The sequence below is a fragment of the Alligator mississippiensis genome, chromosome 12 (assembly GCF_030867095.1).
Source record: "Alligator mississippiensis isolate rAllMis1 chromosome 12, rAllMis1, whole genome shotgun sequence".
Taxonomy (NCBI): Eukaryota; Metazoa; Chordata; order Crocodylia; family Alligatoridae; genus Alligator; species Alligator mississippiensis.
The window spans coordinates 38,115,809-38,136,104 of NC_081835.1; the positions used below are offsets into that span (position 1 = coordinate 38,115,809).

Genomic DNA, 20,296 nt, shown 5'->3' on the forward strand with positions numbered 1-20,296 from the left:
GTTCCAGGGCCAACACAAACACAACTTTTCCAGGAGCAAATGCAAATGTCTGTTCTTGGCCCTAGTGGTAGGCAGCAAAATAATAGAATAAAACAGATATCATATTTCTCCCAGGACAAAAGGTTTTATCATGGAATACTACAAATGTACAGACCCATTGTCCCATTGTAAGTACCTGTGAAGTAGCTAAGATAATACTTTTTATCCCAGACATGTGTAGATAATTTGAATTAATTGCTATTCAAGCTGCATATGTAAGTGATTGTCCTGCTCCTGTTTGTGTGCGAGTCAAAGCCCATGGCAATCGGACCTCAATGTCTGTTTCTACCCATAATTGGTAACTTCCAGTAATGCCAACTGTCGCAAAACCATCACGAGACACAGGAGTTGTAAGTCAAAATAGCTCTGACTCATCCTGATTGAACCCTTGGGTCTCTGGATTTTCCCAGCTGGTAAATCTGTGGAGGGGAAGGGGCAGTGGGAAAGGTGAGGGCTGGGGGGTGAGGCAGATTGAGGCCCCCACTGAGAGAGGGAGGGAGGGAGTGGGGCAGGAACAGGGGCTGGGGTGAATGGGGCCCCGGGGCGGGGTGGGTTGTCCAGAAGTGCGGGGGGAGGGGGAACAGCTCCCCACAGCAGCACACACCCCCAGGAGAGGCATGGGGGCACGTGCCCTGCACAGGGCAGAGGTGGGCTTGGGGCTCTGCACCTTGCTGCCTTTGCCCTGGGAGCTCAGCCATGCAATGCCATTGTCGGTCATTGGGTGGGCAGGGGATGTGGGGCACACTGGCTGTGCAGCGTGTCCCCTGCCCACCCACTGACGGGAAGTGGGCATGTTCCCTGCCAGCCTGTTGACAGGTCATCATGTGGCTTAGCTCCTGGGGCAAAGTCAGCAGAGTGCAGAGCCCTAAGCCTACAGTGGGCAGCCCACCTCTGCCCCACGGGAGGCATGTGCCTCCTGTTCTGTCCCCAGGGTTGTGCGCAGCTGTGGGGAACTGTGCCCCCCCATGCCTCTGGATGACCCACCCCAGCCTCAGAGCCCCATTCACCCCAGCCCCTGCTCCTGCCTCACTCCCTCCCTCACCATGGGGGCCTTGATCTGCCCCCCGCCTCTTCCCTCTCCCCCTAGCCCTTCCCCTTTACTTAACAGCTGGGTGTTGTCTGGGTCTCTGTGTCTGCTCCTCACTCACAAGCTGCAGCCCCCCCCCCACCCTGCTGCTGCCTCTCACTCCTGACCCACATTACCCCACATCCTGCCAGGATGTGCAGGGACCCTCCCTCCCCAGGCTCCAACCCTCCCCCACACACACATACACACACCCCCACAGCCCCCACATCTTCACAAACAACCCCCCCGACACGCACACGCACTTCAAAGATAGCATCTCATGATTTATGTGCCAATCTCTTGATTATTTATTTATTTTTTTTAAGAGTTCATCTTGTGTTTTTTGGCACAGTGGAGTTGGCAATACTGAACTTCATGCAGTCATCCTGCAGCTTCCCCATGATAGTTGCATGTCTGTCCATTCCTGATCCTAGTATGATTTTTATTGGAGTACGAAACTGATGTGCGCATAGTGAAATTAACAAGAAATTCTGATGTCCTAAATTCCATTAAGATTTTTGTTGTACCATTTTCCCTTCATAATACCATACAGTACTTTGGGGTTTGATTCAATATAAAAATTATGAGTGATTTCTGTTGGGGCTTTACTTTCATCCTTTCCATTGACTTGTTTAATTTCTCAACTGAGTAACTTTTAAATTACTTTCTTATAAATTTCTCTTCCCCTAAGATACTGCTACATCTCTCCCATCCCCTTCCACTCCCCCATGTTCTCTTCCAGTAGCTCTTTATCCATGTAAGAACATTGGTAGTTATCAGAGGGATGAGATAATGTCTCATGTCACTGGTAGAACAGACAGTGTCTATAGTTGTCGCATTTTATTCAGCTGTTAGTCCCAACCTTTCTTTACTCACTTACTTGTGTTCTAGCTGCTGATATTACTGGACAGATTAACTGTTAAAATCATATTGGTGTATGTGTAGGTTTCAATAAGAACAATATACAATGAAGGCTAACATTGACCTGGAAGGGTGTGGGCAGTGGGGTCCCGCAGGGCTCGGTCCTTGGACTGATACTCTTCAATGTCTTCATCAGCGACTTGGACAAGGGAGTGAAGTGTACTCTGTCCAAGTTTGCAGATGACACAAAACTGTGGGGAGAAGTGGACACGCTGGAGGGCAGGGAACAACTACAAGCAGACCTGGACAGGTTGGACATATGGGCAGAAAACAACAGAATGCGATTCAACAAGGAGAAATGCAAAGTGCTGCACCTAGGGAGGAAAAATATCCAGCATACCTACTGCCTAGGAAATGACCTGCTTGGTGGCACGGAAGCGGAAAGGGATCTTGGAGTCCTAGTGGACTCCAAGATGAACATGAGTCGTCAGTGTGACGAAGTCATCAGAAAAGCCAATGGCACTTTATCGTGCATCAGCAGATGCATGACAAACAGAACCAAGGAGGTGATACTTCCCCTCTATTGGGCGCTGGTCAGACCGCAGTTGGAATACTGCATGCAGTTTTGGGTGCCACACTTCAAGAGGGATGTGGATAACCTGGAGAGGGTCCAGAGAAGGGCCACTCATATGGTTAAGGGCTTGCAGGCCAAGCCCTATGAGGAGAGACTAGGGCACCTGGACCTCTTCAGCCTCCACAAGAAAAGGTTGAGAGGCGACCTTGTGGCTGCCTGTAAGTTCATCATGGGGGCACAGAAGGGAATTGGTGAGGCTTTACTCACCAAGGCCCCCCTAGGGGTTACAAGAAATAATGGCCACAAGCTAGCAGAGAGCAGATTTAGACCAGACATTAGGAAGAACTTCTTCACAGTTCGAGTGGCCAAGGTCTGGAATGGGCTCCCAAGGGAGGTGGTGCTCTCCCCTACCCTGGGGGTCTTCAAGAGGAGGTTAGATAGGCATCTAGCTGGGGTCATCTAAACCCAGCACTCTTTCCTGCCTATGCAGGGGGTCGGACTTGATGATTTATTGAGGTCCCTTCCGACCCTAACATCTATGAATCAGGTCTTGTTCATTGCAGTGTGATAAATTTGAATTCCTACGTGATTAATCATAAAAAAAAAAAAATAAATAAATAAAAAAAATTGAGATGCATGGAAGTTACTTCCAATGAGAATCAGCATGAGGTTAAAGATCAAATGTAAAGTGGTGAGAGACCAGTGGACTTCACTCCATTACAACACTTGAAAGGAAACTTTGATACTTGATACCTCCTCCCAGTTAGATGTTGAAGCATTTACGGTTATTCACTGAATATGATGATCCAACCAGTTATGAGTCTACCATAAAGTACTTTAATCTAGTCTGTACTTTAATAGCTTATTAAAGAGGAATGTCATGGGAGACCATTTCAAAAGCCTTGCTTAAGTCAAGGTATATCACATCCATGGCTGTTCCTCCATTCACAAAGCCTGTCATTATATCATAGAAGGATAGCAGGTTGGTCAGTTATGATTTGCTCTTGTTGAATCATTGATTGCTGTTATTGAATACCTTGTTCTCCTCTAGGGGCTTTGTAATAGATTCCTTGAGAACATGCTCCATGATCTTTCTAAGTATCAAACTCAGAATTACTGATCTGTAATTCCTTGGACCCATTTCTTAGAGATGGTCACTATAATTGCCATTTTTCAGTCATCTGGGACCCCACCTGACCTCCACAAGTTTTCAAAATAGATGGCCAATGGCTCCAAAATGGCCTCTGCCAATTTCTTTAGAATCCTGGTGTATATCCCATCCAGCCCGGCTGACTTGAAAATATTGTGCTTCTCTAGGTAATCCTTAACCTGATCTTCCACTACCTTAAGGTATTTTGTGTCCATGAAGGAGAAAAGAAAGATACCAGGGAACTTAAGAATGGTGGCGAGACATCAGAAAGAAGAAAGTGGGGATTGCCCCGAAAGCCATGGTTTCACAGGAGCTGCTCCAAGCAGCTAGAGCGGCCCTAGAGAAAAAAAGATACGGAGGAGCTGGAAGAGGAGCCAGGGAGCGAGGAACAGCATCCCAGGACCAGGGACAGCTGGCAGGGCTCTCTTGTCCCTGCAGAGCCGACTAGGAGTCGGCAATAGAGCTCCAAGAGCTCTGTTTAGCCAGCAGACCCGGCTGGGAGAATGCCATGAGGAAAAGTGGCACAGTAGGGGGTAGGGAACTGCCAGAGATGGTCCGGCTGGAGACAAGTGGCCATCCCTTTGAGTAAGTTAACACTTTAAATTTTTATTTTTTTTTTTTTACTGTTTTACACTGCCTGAGTGGGCAAAAAGGGGAAGTGGATCTAAGAGCCAGAGACCCTTCCCAAAGAATAAAAAGGGATAAAGACCAAATTGGTCAATTAGCCCTGCTGGGCAAGGGCCTGAGGGTTTTTTCTTTGCTTTGAGTATTTTTTTCACTCAGTGGGTGTGCAAACTCTCTCTGAGGGAGAGACAACACCAAGTTACCCAAACTCAGATGGGGCTTACCTGTGGCTGAAAGACTGGTAGTTCACACTGTCCCGTTCCATCGAAGTAGGCAGTAACGAAAGTCACGAATCTAGAAGATAAAAGGAAGAATGAAAGAAAATTGCCTGGGAAGACCTAAAAGTGTATGCGTTGGTGCATAACATCTGGGTGGCACTAGGATGGGGTGTAGGGGAGGTGGAGCCCCAGAAGAAAGTCCAGCGTATTTGTTGTTGACCAACTGTGGTGAAAGCAAACACCTCCCAATCATTTATTTAAAAGGAACATCAAGATGTAGCAGGTGAGAATCGGGACTCATCACTGTGGATAAGGCAAGTGATCATGAGACACTTAAGTGGGGCCAGGAAGGAACCAGGTAGCCAGACGCATAGACCTAGTTGGGCTAAGCCCTTACAAAGTGGTACATTGTCTGTGAACTTGATGATGGCCTAAAGGAAACCAGAAACATGGACCTCTCAGCGGGGGTGATGGGAAGCCAAGAACCCTTTCAACAAGCCTTACATTTAGTGGGTCGGGTGTTACAACAACAAGAACAACAAGTGGTGTGTCAGATTTCCCTAGAGGAAAAATGGCTACAGCAACAGGCATGGGCACAGAGGAACCAGTTTGAACTGAAAGTCCCCAAGATAACACCACAGGACGACCCAGAAGCCTTTTTGGAAAGTTTCGAGCCAGCTTTGGCTTCAGGGTTGGACCAGAGCTGCTGGGCAGGACAGTTAGGCACGCACTTGATCGGGCGAGCGCAAGCCACCTAGTAGGCAATGCCTCTTGGGGAAGCCATTGATTATGATAAAGTAAAGAAGGAAATCTTGTACCGTCTGGATATCAACTCGGAGAGGTACCTGCAGTGTTTCCAAGCAAGGAAGAAGAAAGAGAAGAAATCTCTGAGGATCTTACTCCAGCATCTGGTGGACCTGCTGGAAAAATGGTTAAAACCACAGGAGATGTCCAAGGTTGACATCTGTGATCAGATCTTGCTGGAACAATTTCTCCCTGATCTGAATGAGAGCACGCAACAGTGGGTGCAATGTCACCATCCAAAGTCATCAGCAGAAATACTATGTCTAGCCGAGGACTTTGACAGTGCCCAAGTTGAAAACACCCGGGAGACGGAGTCAAAAGGAGGACAGAATTCCATGTTGCACAAGACCAAACAGAAAGAAATCCAAGAAATTGGCCAGGTCCAGAGTGCCTCAGTGATTTGCTTCCAGTGTGGAAAGGTGGGACATATGGCGAGGGAGTGTAACAGTACCCCCCAGACAGTTCTGCGATCAGGGGACTCACATTTTGAAACGCAGACATACTGGCCTGATCCAAGGCACAACGGACCTGTGGAGCTGATGGATTGCAGCATAGGCAAAACCAGTTGGCTTGGAAAGAAAGAGAAACCCATGGTGTAGACCAAGTTTGGGGGCAAGAAGGTACTAGCCATCGTCGATACAAGCTGTGCCCAGACTTTGATTTGGGCAGATATGGCCCCTGACGGCTGGGCCCCAGAAGTGATGGAAATTAAGATGATCTGCATGCATGGACAACCCTCCATGTACCCCCAAAGGAAGCATTGGGTAAAAGTGCTTAACACAGAGAGAGAGAGATGCCCATTGACATAGTGGATGACCTACCAGATCCGATGGTGCTGGGCCATGACTGGGCCAAAATTTGGCAGGTCCTGGATGTTGTAAGAGCTCAGAGTGAGAACCGCCTCGGATTGGCAGGGGAGGAAGTGGATGACACCTCTGAACAAGATGGCCCTGACCTTGAGAGCTTATTCAGCAGCAGTCATTTCTAGGAGGCACAAACAGGAGAGGAATAGTTCCAAGCCATTATCCAAGTGGAACTGTCTAAATGCGATGAACAGGTAATTTTCCCCAAATGGTGCCATACACTACTCTAGTATGATCTCAGAAGGGGTTTGCTTTATAGAATTAAATTGAGTCCACAAGACGAACACGAGATTCCACAGCTCTTGATTCCTCAAACCTATCTACCCCCATTTTTAAGGCTGACACATGTGAACCCTTTAGGAGGACACTTGGGGAGGGCAAACAGAGGCCCAGTTGGCCAAATGGTGTTTTGGCCATACCTGTACAGGCAAGTAGAGGACTTTTGTTGGGCATGTCCCAACTGCTAGTGAATCCTCTGTGAGCTCTGTTATAATCTATGCCAGTGGTGGCGGATCTCTTTTCACAGATGGCACTAGACATAATTGGGCCACTTCCCAAAAGTTTGGTGGGACACTAATACATATTGGTGCTAATTGATTATGCCACCCGATTTCCATAAGCCATCCCACTACGCACGGTTACTGGGCCTTGGGTGGCTGAAGAACTACTTAAATGGATATCAGGGGTTGACATTCTCAAAGAAATAATTACTGACCAGGGGACAAGGTTTATGTCCCATGTCATATGTAGCCTTTGCCAGGTGTTCCAAATTTGACACCTACGTACAACCATCCTCAAACCAATGGGTTACTGGAATGATTTAATGGCACTCTTAAAATGCTATGCCAGGGCACCCAAAAGGAACCCTGGAAGTGGGATATGCTAGTGACCCCTTTATTGTTCACTGTGAGGGAAAACCCCATAGTCATCTATGGATTTTCCCCATTTGAACTAGTATATGGACACCAACCCTGAAGTCTCCTAGAAATGGTACAGGAGGGTTGGGAAAAAGAAGAACCTAGGGGCCCCAACCCACAGAGTATGTGCAGAAATTGAGACATAGGCTATGGAGGGCCAGAGAGGTTGCTCGAGATCACCTCCATCAAGCTCAGAAGAAGCAAAAAGATTATTATGACAAAGGGGCACAAGTGAGAGAATTCTGAAAGGGATATAAAGTATTAGTGCTTCTACCTAGCACTACCAGCAATTTTTTGACATTTTGGCAGGGACCCTTTGAGATAATAAGACAAGTTGGCCCTGTTGATTATGAAGTGCTATGCCGTGGGCACAAAAGACAGAAACAAATATACCAAATGAATTTGCTAAAGCAAAAGAAACAGAGGGCTTAATGTCAGCCCCAGTAGTGGAGGACCCAGAATTAAAACCATAGCCAAACATAAGCCAAAAGGGATGAGAAGGGGCCAAAACGGTCAGCGTAGGGACTCGACTAATGGAGGCACAAAAAATGCAGTTAGGGCAACTGGTACAAGAATTTTGGGATGTGTTTAATGAGAACCCTGGTTGCACAAAAGGGATAACCCACAGCATCATTACCCCAGAGGGAAAGGTAGTGAGAGAGAAACGAAGGAGAATTCCATACCATCAGTATGACCTAATTCGGAGTGAAATTGACAAAATGTTGGCACAGGGGTTGATCACTGAATCTTGGAGTTCCTGGTGGAGCCCCTTAGTGGCTGTGCCTAAACCAGACGGGTCCTCAAGATTGCGTTGATTTCCAAAAATTGATTGCCACTTCAAGATTGGATGCTATTTCTGTGCCACAGATTAGTGAACTGCTAGAGAGGGTCAGGCAGGCTAAATTTATATCCACTCTGAACTTGACCAAAGGATACTGGCAAGTGCCAGTCCAAAAAGAGGATCAAGCAAAAACTGCTTTTGGCATTCCTTGGGGTCTCTGAGTTTAAACACATGCTGTTTGGTCTACATGGTGTTGCTGCTATGTTTCAGAGACTCATTAATTGGGTTGTAGCTCCTCACCAACAATATGCAGCAGCTTACATAGATGATATTATCATTTATACCAATGATTGGGATTACCATCTGAAAGCCCTCAGGGTGGTACTCCAAGAACTCCAGTTAGCCAGTTTAACTGCCAAACCTGGCAAACATATGTTAAGGAAAGCTAAGACTAAATATCTTGGGTTCTTGGTGTGACAGGGCTGTAGCCATCCACTACCAGATAAGAGAGAAGCCGTAAGAGATTACCTGCCACCACAAACTTGTAAACAAATGAGGGCCTTTCTTGGCCTAGCCAGTTATTATTGCTGTTCCATCCCTGTCCAGGGGGACAGTCACTGAGGGATGGGGAACCCTCCCCATGATGGGAACCAGGCAAACTCACCAATTTCAGGCCAGGAAGTGCAGGACAAACTGCGCCAAGAAGAGATGCCCACGTGGTTTGTAAGCTGTGCTTATTTCCAGATAGAGCTGGCTCAGGCGGCTGATGTCATTGCAGAATGCTGCCCGGCCGGGATAAAAGCCAGCACTGGGAGAGACGGGGGGAGTGGAGGAGATGGCCAGCAGGGAAGGTGCTCTCCACGCTGAGTGCAGGGAGCACTGGCAGGCAACTGAAGATCCAGTTTCAAGGAAGAGAGAGAGGTCCTCAGCAAGAGGAAGGACCTGGAGTGGCACTGGGGGACAACCCAAGTCCTAGGCACTGGGGCTGTGAGGGAGGAGGAGCACCTAGCCTACTCCTTCAGCTTTTTTTTTTCTTTTCCTTTTTTTCCTTTTAAAGTGCTGGAATTCCTTTTTTTCCCTCGTGGTTTGTTTTTTTTTTTTTTTTTTTTTTTTTTTTCTTTTGGCTGGGGCACGGGCAATGCTCCAGGAGACAGGAGCAGCCTCAGACCCTTGGCAAGCAGCCGGCTGGCTCTGAAGAAGCACTGGGAGGTTATGGGAATCCAGCCTCCCCTAGAGCACAATGATAGAGAAGAGCCGGTTCACAGTCCAGGTGGCGTGAAGAGCAAGCATTCATGCAACCGGAGGGCAAGCGGCATGAAGACCAAGTGGCTCATCCTGGAGGCTGGTGTATGGAAGGGGTGTAGGGGAGGCAGAGCCCCACGGATACCCATCAAGAGGTATGACCTACCTGGGAGAGTCCTTAACGGGGGAACCCACCGCTGAAGGTTTGATCAAAGTCATGGTAGGAGAGTTTCTGGAGTTACCTTGGGGTGATCGAGGACCCCTCCAAAGGTCACAGGAGCCCATGCAGCACCCAATACCAGGCACACATGCTAAGACAGCATGACTTCACCCATCCTTCATTCTACAGACTGACATCTCTAATCAGGCCATGGGAGCCATGCTGTCCCAGAATATGGATGGGGTAGACAGGCCAATAGCTTACACAAACCTCAAGTTAAACCTTCATGAACAAAGGCACCCTACCATCAAATGGGAATGTTTAACCATCAAATGGGGGGGGGGGGGGAATATTTCCATTACTACCTCCTGGACTGGGAGTTTACCCTAATATCTGACCATGCTCCCTTAAAATGGCTGAAGACCTCACAAGCGGATAACGTGTGGCTAACCAGGTGGGCCTTATCTTTATAACCGTTTCACTTTCACATAGAATATAGGCCTGGCCAAGCCAATGTGGTGGTGGACTTCCTATCCTGATGCCATGGAGAAGATCACCCCATGCCCACTGGGGTAAATCCACCAAGCCCCAAGCTGAACCACAGGGGACTAGAAGAAAGGCACCTAAGGGCATCTTAAGAGGGAGGATGCTCCATGCAGCTAGAGTGGCCCCAGAGAAAAATGGTACAGAGAAGCTGGAAGAGGAGCCAGGGAGCAAGAAACAGCGTCCTGGGACCAAGGACAGCTGGTGGGACTCTCTCGTCCCTGCAGAGCTGACTGGGAGTCATCAATAGAGCTCTGAGAGTTCTGTTTAGCCAGGAAACCTAGCTGTGAGAATGCCGTAAGGAGAAGCAGCTCAGGAGAGGACAGGGAACTCTGCCAGAGATAGGCCAGCCAGAGACAAGCAGATGAGTTCCTTTGAGTAAGTCAACATTAGTTTTGGTGGGGTTTTGTTTATTGTTTTACATTGCCCATGTGGGCAAAAAGGGGAAGTGGTTCTAAGAGACAGAGACCCTTTCTGAAGAATAAAAAGGGATAAAGACCAAGTTGGTCAATTAGCCATGCTGGACAGGGGCAAGGGTTTTTTTTGAGTAATTTTTTCCCACGAGGGGTGTGCAAGCCATCTCTGAGGGAGAGAGGACACCGAATTACCCAAACTTACATGGGGCTTACCTGTGGCTGAAAGAAAGCCCAGTAGTCCACGCTGTCCCATTCCATTGAGGTAGGTGGTAATGAAAGTCATGAATCTAGAAGATAAAAGGAAGAATTAAAATCACCCAGGAATACCTAAAAGTGTATGCGGTGGTGCGTAACATCTGGGTGGCAATAGGACAGGGTGTAGAGGAGTTTGGAGCCCCAGAAGAAAGTGTAGTGTATTTGCCATTAACCAATTGTGGTGAAAGCGAACACCTTCCGATCTTTTACTTCAAAGGAACATCAAGATATGGCAGATGAGAGTTGGGTCTCACCACCATGAATAACAGGCAAGTGATCATGAGACAATCAAGCAGGGCTGGGAAGGTACTGGGCAGCCAGACACATAGACCTAGTGAGGCTAAACTCTTACAGTCTCCTTCCCTACCTTTGCTGCCAGCTGCACTCATGATATTCAGGAAGACTGTGGTCAAAAGGCATTAAATACTTCAGCCTTCTTCGTGCCATCTCTAACTATGTTGCCTTCTGCATTTAGTAAGGGACCTACATTTTCCTTGGTTTTCCTCTTACTTCCAACACACTTGCAAAATTCCCTTTTATGCAGTACTTTAATGCGGAATTTTCCCTTAGGGAAAATTACTCAATAAACTCTTTTTTTTACACTCACAAATACTACATTATTTAATGTGGAAGCTCAGCAGTGCAGAAAGGCAGCATATTAGTAAGAGGCAGAATGGAAATTTCCCATATGGCATATTAGGGGTAGGTAAGCCCCCTAGTTGTAGGTGACAATGTCTTCAGAGAATTGAACTCTGAAAGAAAATTCCCTACATACAGGAGAAATAGGTTGACCACAAGGCTACTGACTGTTGCTTTAAAAGTATTGATGGAATCCATAATTTTGAGTATGTTATAATAAGTCAGAATGCATTTGAGATTGTTGGGCCACAATCATGCCCCATTGCATGTGTCTGGTGAAATGAGTTAAAGAAGAATTGTACAATAGTACTAAAAACATAACTATATTTAATCACAGAAATGGGAGAAAAGGTGTTAACCTCCCCTAATATAGTTGTAATTATATTCAAAGTACAGTCCCAGAATAACATTTTATGTCTAAAAGTGGGGCTTTCTATAAGACAGAAGGCTTTCTCATAACTGTAGTACAAACAAGAAGCTAACAGCTGGTATAGCTCAACTCAGATACTATATTAGCAAAGTAAAATTAAAACCTATAATAATTCTATAATCCAATCAGAACTGTCTTTTAATAGATCTGTAATTACAGGCAACATTGTACATAAAACAGCAGACAAACACTTCCTTTCTCACTTCAGTTACTACTCACTTCTCAGTAAATTAAGTGATGTTTACCTTAACTAAGGAACAGTTAAGCTCCTTAATTATCAGGTAACCTTGAGGGCTAAGGACAGACATTCAAAAAGCCAGAGCCTGATTTGATTCAATTTTTGAAGGTTAGTCTAAGCCCCCTACTGCCTCCTCCACCAGATGCAGGAGGGAGGTGCAATAACTCTGCTCCCAGCCCCTTGCCTAAGGGGCCCTGCTGCTGGGCTCTGGCTGCACCCCAACCCTACCACTGCATCGGCAAGAGGTCAGTGCTTTTGACGGGGGCAGCAGCCCCTGTCATGGTGTCGGGAAGCGAAAGCCCCTTCTTGGTGAGGAACCATGCTGTGGGGTAGGCAGAGCTGCAGTGGACTGTGCGCTGCAGTACTGGGGCTCAAAGGGGGTCAGAGGCCTCGCCCAGTGCCCGCCGCTGTCATCCACAGTAGCTTTCCACACCCCGCAGCACAGTCCCCTCACCAGGAAAGGGCTCATGCTCCCTGTCACAGTCACTCCCCTTCACCACTCCATCAGCTGGGTGGGGACAGGGCCAGACGCCAGCCGGCAGGGACCTTAGGCGAGGGGCAGGAATGGGGGTTATTCTACCACTTGCCCTGGGCACAAAGTGAGCACCAGCAGTAGTGGCAGTTGAGGCAGGCAGACCTTGCTGCATTCCCTCAGGGGCAGAGGGGGGAATAACCCCGCTCCTTGCCCCACCACCTAAGAGGCCCTGCCAGCTGGCTTCTGATCCCATCCCCACCCGGCCACTGGAGCAGTGAGTGGGGAGCGACCATGATAGAGCCAGCAGCAGAGGTTGGGATGGGCAGACCCAGCTGCAGTCCCCCAGGGACAGTGGGAGTAGAGTGGGGAATAACCCTCCCTCCCCAACTTCCCCTCTACCTCAGGGGGCCATGTCGGCCAGCGTCTGGCCGCACCCAGCCCCACCACTGCAGCAGCGAGGGGGAAGCACCTGGCAGACCTGACTTGGATCCCTGCCAGTGGGACAGGGAGAAGGAATTAAACCCCTCTCTGCCCAGTTTAGTCAAGGCTACTGCCCAGGCTGACCATGCCCCCACTGCCAGAGCAGCCAGTATGTAGAAGTGCAGGTCTGTGCTGGTGGGACAGGGAAGGAAGGGGAGGAATAAACTTCCTTCTTGCTCCCTTCTGGGGCCAGCATCTGGCCAGACCCCCACACCTGCATGCCCCTGCCTGTCCCTGCTTCGGCTGGGGAGCAGAGGAGCAGGGCCAGCCCTGCTCAGCTGGAGCAGAGAGCCCAGTCCAGAGAGAATGCCAGGATGCTGGGAGACTCTGGTTTAACTTAAACCAGGAAGGGTTCTGGGACAGACATTGTATAAACTGGTTTGAGCTCAGTCAGTTAAGTCTGATTCTACATTCAACCAGGTTTGTCTCAAACTGGTTTTGGCCATTTTGAAACTAGTTTATATGCACTGAACATCTGTTCTGTTACAGACTTAAACCAGTTTCTGATCACTTAAACCAGTTTATGTGTAATGTCTGTCCCTAGCCCTGGGGTTCTTAACCATATAGTAATCCTGTCTTAAACCACTTCCAAAATTGCCAGTATACACACTATATGCAATCAGTTTTAAGTCTTCAAATACAATGCCTGGCTTCTGAGATTTCAACCAGCAATTTTATAACAAGGTCCCATTTAGAGCAAGGTTAATTGAGGAATTTTTGGTTCAATTGCCAGAATGAAAAATACAGGTGTATATTTTTTGAAGAGATCAAGACAAAAGAAATCTTTCAGCTATTTAGCAAAACCAAAAGCCCCCCAAAATTCATTTTTAATAACCTCTAAATGTTGAAATGGGATTTCTTCCTTTGGGTGCTTGTCCTTATATGCCTCAAAGCACTCAAGCATGGACACTTTCCCCTACCAACATGTGTACAGTGCACATGCACCTTTCCTATCTCAGTTAAATGCCTTGGCCTGATTCAAACTATTTCTGCAGTCTGACCCAGGCTATGTTCAATATACAGTCACCCTTAGTACCTTCCTTCACTACTTCTCTCTTTTTGGTGTTTGGACATTTTTCAGTAGGGTTAATTTTTTCCCTTTGTTTTTATTTCTGTGGCCTGCACCCAAAGACTTTTCTAGCTTGTTGGTCATCAAACATTGACTTCTACAGCCAGCCTCTCCTGGTTGCATGGATTCAAGCAATGTTCTGCTATAAGGCTTATCCTGCTATAAGGCTATGCTTGCCATGGGCACACTAAGTGTTACTTCTCTTTAGGGAAGTCTTATATCCCTGGGAAGTTTGTTTGTAAGTCATGTGTTGTCTAGCCAGGAAAGGAACATAAAGTCAAACCCTAGGTTTACATCCTTGGTAAATCTATGGGATTGGTCTCTAATCCAAGAACAGATGTTCCACCTGAGTGCAGACCTTTCGGAGCACAAAAAGACCATCCTCATTGGGAATGTCCCAGTCCGTTTCTGGTTAGTCCTGGTGTAGAAGCAATTACAAAGCAAGATCAACTTCCTAGGGTTCCTTTAAGAGGTCCTTCTCACTGTCCCATTCTTCCCTTTCTGAGACTGCCACCAAATGGATAGGGAATTGTGACACCCCATAGTAGTGTCTCTGAGTGCCAGAGTTCACTTCCTTGATCCCCTAGCAAGTAGCAGAGGCATTCCTCAACACCATTGCCATCCCAACCACTGGTTTGTTGTGGTAGGTCTGCAACTAGGCTTAATGTAGAAAGAAAAGATTGAAGTCCACAGCAAGTTGCTTTTTTCTCTTTGTGAAAGTAGTTATGGATAAACATTGACTTCCACTTTGGTTCTGGGTCTCCTGTTTTCCCTGGATCTGTTGGCACCAATCCATCCATTCTGTCATCTTTCATATGGTGAAAGGACCCAGCCAGAGACTAAAAGTGGGTCCTATTTCTTCCTTCTCAGCCATCAGTGTTATTCATGACATACTTGCCTGGTAGAATGTTGGGGACCCCACAAAAACAACCTATAGGTGCAAAGTGCTCTTTTCTACATGATTGATATGAATCTATATTTGTTACTGCTTATTCTATTGAATAACTTCTTATTAACCATAGTTCAGTTCTTCAGTCATACATTTATAGATTCAGAGATAGATTCTTAGATTGTAAGGGCGGGAAGGGACCTCGCAAGATTATGGGGTCCAGGCCCCCTGCACTAGACAGGAAAGACAACTGGGATCATGTGACCCTAGCAAGATGACCATCCGGTGTTCTCTTGAAGATTGCCAGGGTAGGTGATTGCACCACCTCTGGAGGGAGTTTATTCCATTCTGGACATTCTAACTGTGAAGAAGCTTTTTCCTAGTGTTAAGCCTGAAACAGTCTCCCAGGAGTTTGTGGTCATTACTCCTAGTTTTCCCCAAGGATGCCTTGGCAAACAGTTGTTTGCCAAGCCCTTGATGTATTCCCCTGATGTAGCAGTAAACTGCTACCAAGTCCCCTCAGCCTTCTCTTTTTTTAGGCTGAAGAGGCCCAGGTCCCTCAGCCTTTCCTCATATGGCTTGCCTTGCAAGTCTCTGATCACATGGGTGGCTCTTTTCTGGACTCTCTCAAGCTTTGCCAAGTACTTTGAAGTGCGGCGCCCAGAACTGGACTCAGTACTCCAGCTGTTATTTCACCAGTGCCAAATAAAGTGGAAGAATCACTTCCTTGGTTTTTTCTTGAGATGCATCGATTGATGCATGCCAGAGTATTATTTGCCTTGCTGGCTACAGCACCACACTGATGGCTTATATTCATACTTTGGTCTATTATTACCCCTAGGTCCCTTTCACTCACGGTGTTAGTCAGTTTGGTGCCACCGAGCCTATAAGTATGTTGGGGATTGTTCATCACCAGATGGAACACTGTACATTTCTCAGTGTTGAACTTCATCTTGTTCCAATCCACCCAACTTGTCAGCCTGTCTATGGCCGCCTGTACCTGCAGCCTATCTTCAAGCGTGACCACGTTCCCCCATAACTTGGTGTCATCCGCGAACTTGCCAGTGAGCTTTTGACCCCCACATCCAAATCATTGATAAAGATGTTGAAAGGAACTGGTCCAAGCACCAACCCCTGAGGGACACCACTGGCCACTTCTCGCCAGGACAACACAGATCCAGTCATTAGAACTCTCTGGGTCATACCCTGCAACCCGCTTCCTACCCATCTAACTGTCGAGTAGTTAAGCCAACAATCCTCTAATTTTCCCGTGATAGCAGCATGGGATATCAGATCAAAGGCCTTTTGGAAGTCAAGGTACACAACGTCGACCTCCTCTCTCTTATCCAGGTGGCAAGTCACCTGGTCATAGAAGATGAGATTGGTAAGACAAGACCTGCCTGCGACAAAGCCATGCTGGCTGTCATTCAGAATCCTACCTTCTGCAAGCCTATAACACATAGACTCCTTATTGAATTTTTCCAGGATTTTCCCTGGAATAGAAGTTAGGCAAATTGGCCCATAGTTACCCAGGTCCTCTCTCCTCCCCTTCTTGAAGATGGGCACAACATTGGCTCTCTTCCAGTCCTCAAGGACCTCCCTGGAGCGCCACAAGTTTTGGAAGAGTTTCGCCAGGGGGTTCACAATAACTTGGGCCAGTTCCTTGAGCACTCTCGGATAAAGTTAATCTGGTCCAGCTGACTTATAGATGTCTAATTTTTTTAATTGATTGTGCACCAGTTCAATGTCAATAGTAGGAAGGCAGTCATTCCCACCATGCTCATTCCACACCCTATCTAGCATGGTTTTCCCCCTGGTTCAGTGAAATACTGAAGCAAAACAGTCATTCAGGAGTTCAGTTTTCTCCTGAGTGTCAGTAACCAGCTGTCCTGAGTTGTTGAGCAATGGCCCCACACTCCCATTTGTTTTCCTCCTGTTCCCTACATACTGAAAGAAGGACTTCTTATTGCCCTTAATTTGAATTACTAATTTAACTTCAGCAGCCGCCTGAGCCTTCCTAATCTGCTCCCTACACATACAAGCCATTGTTGTATAGTCCCCCTTGGGCACAGTCCCAAACTTCCATTGTTTGTAAGCGTCTTTCTTCTTCTTCAAGGGGACCATGATTTCCCTATTTAGTCAGAAGGGCTTCCCAGCTGTTCTGCTACCTTTCCTCTGTATGGGAATGGACTTCTTTTGTGCTTTAAAGATCGTGTTGTTAAGGAATGACCACTCTTCACACACGCCTTTTGCCTTCGGTCCCTGGTCCTGCAGCACTTTCCCTACTAATGTCCTGAGCTTGTTGAAATTAACATTTTTGAAATCCAAAAAATTCAACCCTGCTATCTAGTTTCCCTGCCTTGCAACAGACAATGAATGTGATGGTTTCATGGTTGCTGTCACCCAGGTTGCCCTCTATGTTCAAGTTGGTCACCAGATCCTTTGGTCAAGACCAAGTCTAGGAGAGCTTTACCTCTGGTTGGCCTGTGCACCTCCTGAGTCAGGAAGAGCTTTTTGTTGCAGGTCAGGAAGCACCACAACCAGTCGGACTTTGCCGAGGGTTCCTCGTAAGAGATGCCTGGATAATTGAAGTCGCCCATGACAACCATGTCCTGTGCACATGTGGCCTCTGTCAGTTCTCTAGAGAACTCGAGATTGAGCTCCTCCCTGTTTTGATGGTCTGTAGTATACACCTACAGTTAGGTCTTTTCCCCCCCCCCCTCCCCCCGCCTCCCCTCCTGCAGTTTGACCCAGAGGGTTTCAAGCTGTTCTTCTTTGGAGCCGATGTCAGCCTCCAAGGAGGTGTACTGCTCCCTCACATAGAGAGCTACACCTCCACCTTTCTTCCCTACTCAGTCCCTTCTGTGCAGTGTGTAGCCCTCTGTGGCTACACTCCAGTCATGTGAGGAGTCCCACCAGGTCTCTGTAATCCCTACTAGATCATAATGTCTACTGCAGAGTAGGAGGGCTAGTTCCTCCTGCTTGTTCCCCATGCTCCTGGCATTAGTGTACAGGTACCTGAGTCCTCCAGGTGAGACCCTAGATTTCCTGTCATACTGAAGGAGAACTATTTCCTCAGTTCCTGTAAGAGTGGCTCTCCTAGTGTCCCCGTCTTTGGAGATTTCTTGTACGTCGATCCCTGGGCATGTTCCAGTCAGTGTTTCCCTGTCCACCGAGGCATCAGTTCACTTCCTTGATGCATCCTTCCCTCCTAGGTCTGTGACCCGCAGCTAGGAGAAGAGAGGAAAAGACTACCTGCTCCCCCTGCTACTGGGGTAGTAGTTGGAGGGCTGGATGAGCCTAGGGATCCTCTCCACAACATCCCAGATGCGGGCCCTGGGGAGGCAGCAGACCTTACAGGCTATGGGGTCCAGATGGCAGATGGGTCCCTTTGTACCCCGCAGGAGGGAGTCCCCCACCACCACAACCTTGCATTTTCTCTTGGGGGTGGCAGCACGCTGCTTACCTTCCTCCTCCTCCGGTGTCACCATCGGGGCCTTCTCATGTGGGTAGGGGAGCATACCTGTTGTGCAGGGCCAGGGGAGCAGCAGCCATAGCCCTGCGTGTTCTGGAATGTGAGGTGGCCATTTTCCAGGTAGCTCCGGCTGGGTCTTTTTGGTCAGCCTTCTTGTTGGCCACCATCTCTATTTCCATATCTTCTTCCATCTTTTGGAGAGGGCCTGGTAGTAGCCATTGATGTAGTCTTCGTGGGCCCTGATGGTACGTAGCTGTCATACCTCCTCCTCGAGCTCCTCCACCCGGCCCTCCAGAGACTTCACTAGGGAGCACACCCCACAGGTCGGGGTGCCCCCATGCCCAGCTGCCAGCAGCCATGCTGGGCAGCCTTCACAGTCCAGGGCCAGTGGCTGTCTGGGTGGGGATCTCAGCAGTGCTGGGAAGCCTGTGGACCCGATGAATTGCCACCATGGCTCAGTGTGAGTCCATGCCCCTACCTGGTCCATGCAGCTACTCTTCAGGCTCCTGGCCTCAGGTGTCTTGCTCAGCCCAGCCCTCCGAGTGCCTTCTGCACACCTATCCATGTGAACTCCTGCACCAACTGCCGTGCCCACGCAAAACCGCACCTGTTTGCGCACTCTGTTCGTGGGGCTCCCTGGGGGCCTTAGCTAAGGAGGGACCTGGGGTGAAGGGCATTCCCCTCCCAGGTTCCACTCAGCCGGTGCGTCCTGCCTGGCGCAGCCCTTGTACGCTCGCATGCATGCATGCATGCACACACAAGTTCTTATGCACACACCCACACCCTCTAAGCACCCCTGTCCTCATTCACCCTCTCCTTGCCCCAATTTTCTTACTTCTTGGTTCTACCCTGGCAGGTCAGTGGAGTCTGGGTCCAGGTCTTCACTTCCTTGGGGTCACAATGGGCATTAATCCATGCATCTCCTCTGAGGAGAAGGCCCAAACTGCTAATTTGCAAAACAGTCTGGGATGAAGAGAACCTCAAAATATGTATATAGCTTGACTAAAAGCATATTTTCTCCACATCAAACATTAGGTCACCCTCTTTCTTCCTCTCCTCCCTGCCTTCCCCCCCATTCTAGATGCTGGGTCTGCTGTGGAAGAAGCAGAATTCAGTTGGGATGAGTATCTAGAAGAAACAGGAGCAACTGCAGCCCCCCATGGATCCTTTAAACATGTGAGTAAGATTTAATTTACTTAATTCTCTTGTAACATTTTCCTCTTTCAAGTGTCCTGACAGTTTAGGGTGTCTTAAATCTAATATATCCTAGTGGAGCATCATATCTGGAAAACTGGCTGATTACATAACTTTTAGAGTGGTGAGGAATGAGATTCCCTCACACACATACTTATCAAGAACTGATGATCTTTCCAAGTATTAGTAGTAAGGAAATCTCTTGGAACACTTCAATAGTAACTCTTGATCAGAGCACATTCTCTGGTTAAGTGTGATCTGTCCAGTTCCTTTATTTCTGCTCTAGTCCCAGTGCATTGTCCTTGCTACATGCCAACTACTCTAAGGGAACTGCTTTCAACAGAACAGGTGTTGTGGATCTTGGAATACAGAATACTTATCATATAGACCAGGGGTAGGAAATCGCTAGCATGGGTGCCAGAGCACGGCATGCAAAGGCACTTTGCTTGGTACGTGTGCCTCAGGGCGGGCAGCAGGGAAGGGGTTGGGCCCCTCATGGCTCCCCCACTGTCTGCCTCTCTGCCCAGAAACGTTGCTGACCCCTGATATAGATATACTTAGGCTTTGAAGGGGGCAGTTAAGTAATGGACTGCAAATGTATCAAAGGAGATAGTAAGTTTATAAAACACTGGACTGTAATCTGTAGAATTTATAGAGTGTTTGTAGTATGTGTGATTAGTGCAGGATCACCTGGATTGCCTTAACTTTTTGTAGCTTTTAGTTTTTAGTCATTGCAGAATCTTTTTCATATATAGGGAAGGAACCAGATAAGCATTAAAATATCCAGCATCTAAAAACAAGGTGTGAATTTTATCTTTGAGAGTATTAAACTAAACGTGAGCTTAACCTCTCTGAAAGCAGAATTAATGATTCGCTCCAAGTTAGAAGAATGTT

The 20,296-nt window shown here is 47.7% G+C and overlaps 1 protein-coding gene across 1 annotated transcript in view; it reads left to right on the forward strand.

Moving 5' to 3' along the window:
* The first annotated feature begins 19,280 nt into the window (after positions 1-19,280).
* The window catches only part of SFMBT1 (Scm like with four mbt domains 1), a 107,009-nt gene continuing 105,993 nt past the window's right edge, over positions 19,281-20,296 (forward strand). The window contains exon 1 of the mRNA XM_059716060.1: positions 19,281-19,384. The gene's annotated coding sequence lies outside the window, so the exon portion shown is untranslated. The remainder of the gene's footprint in view (positions 19,385-20,296) is intronic.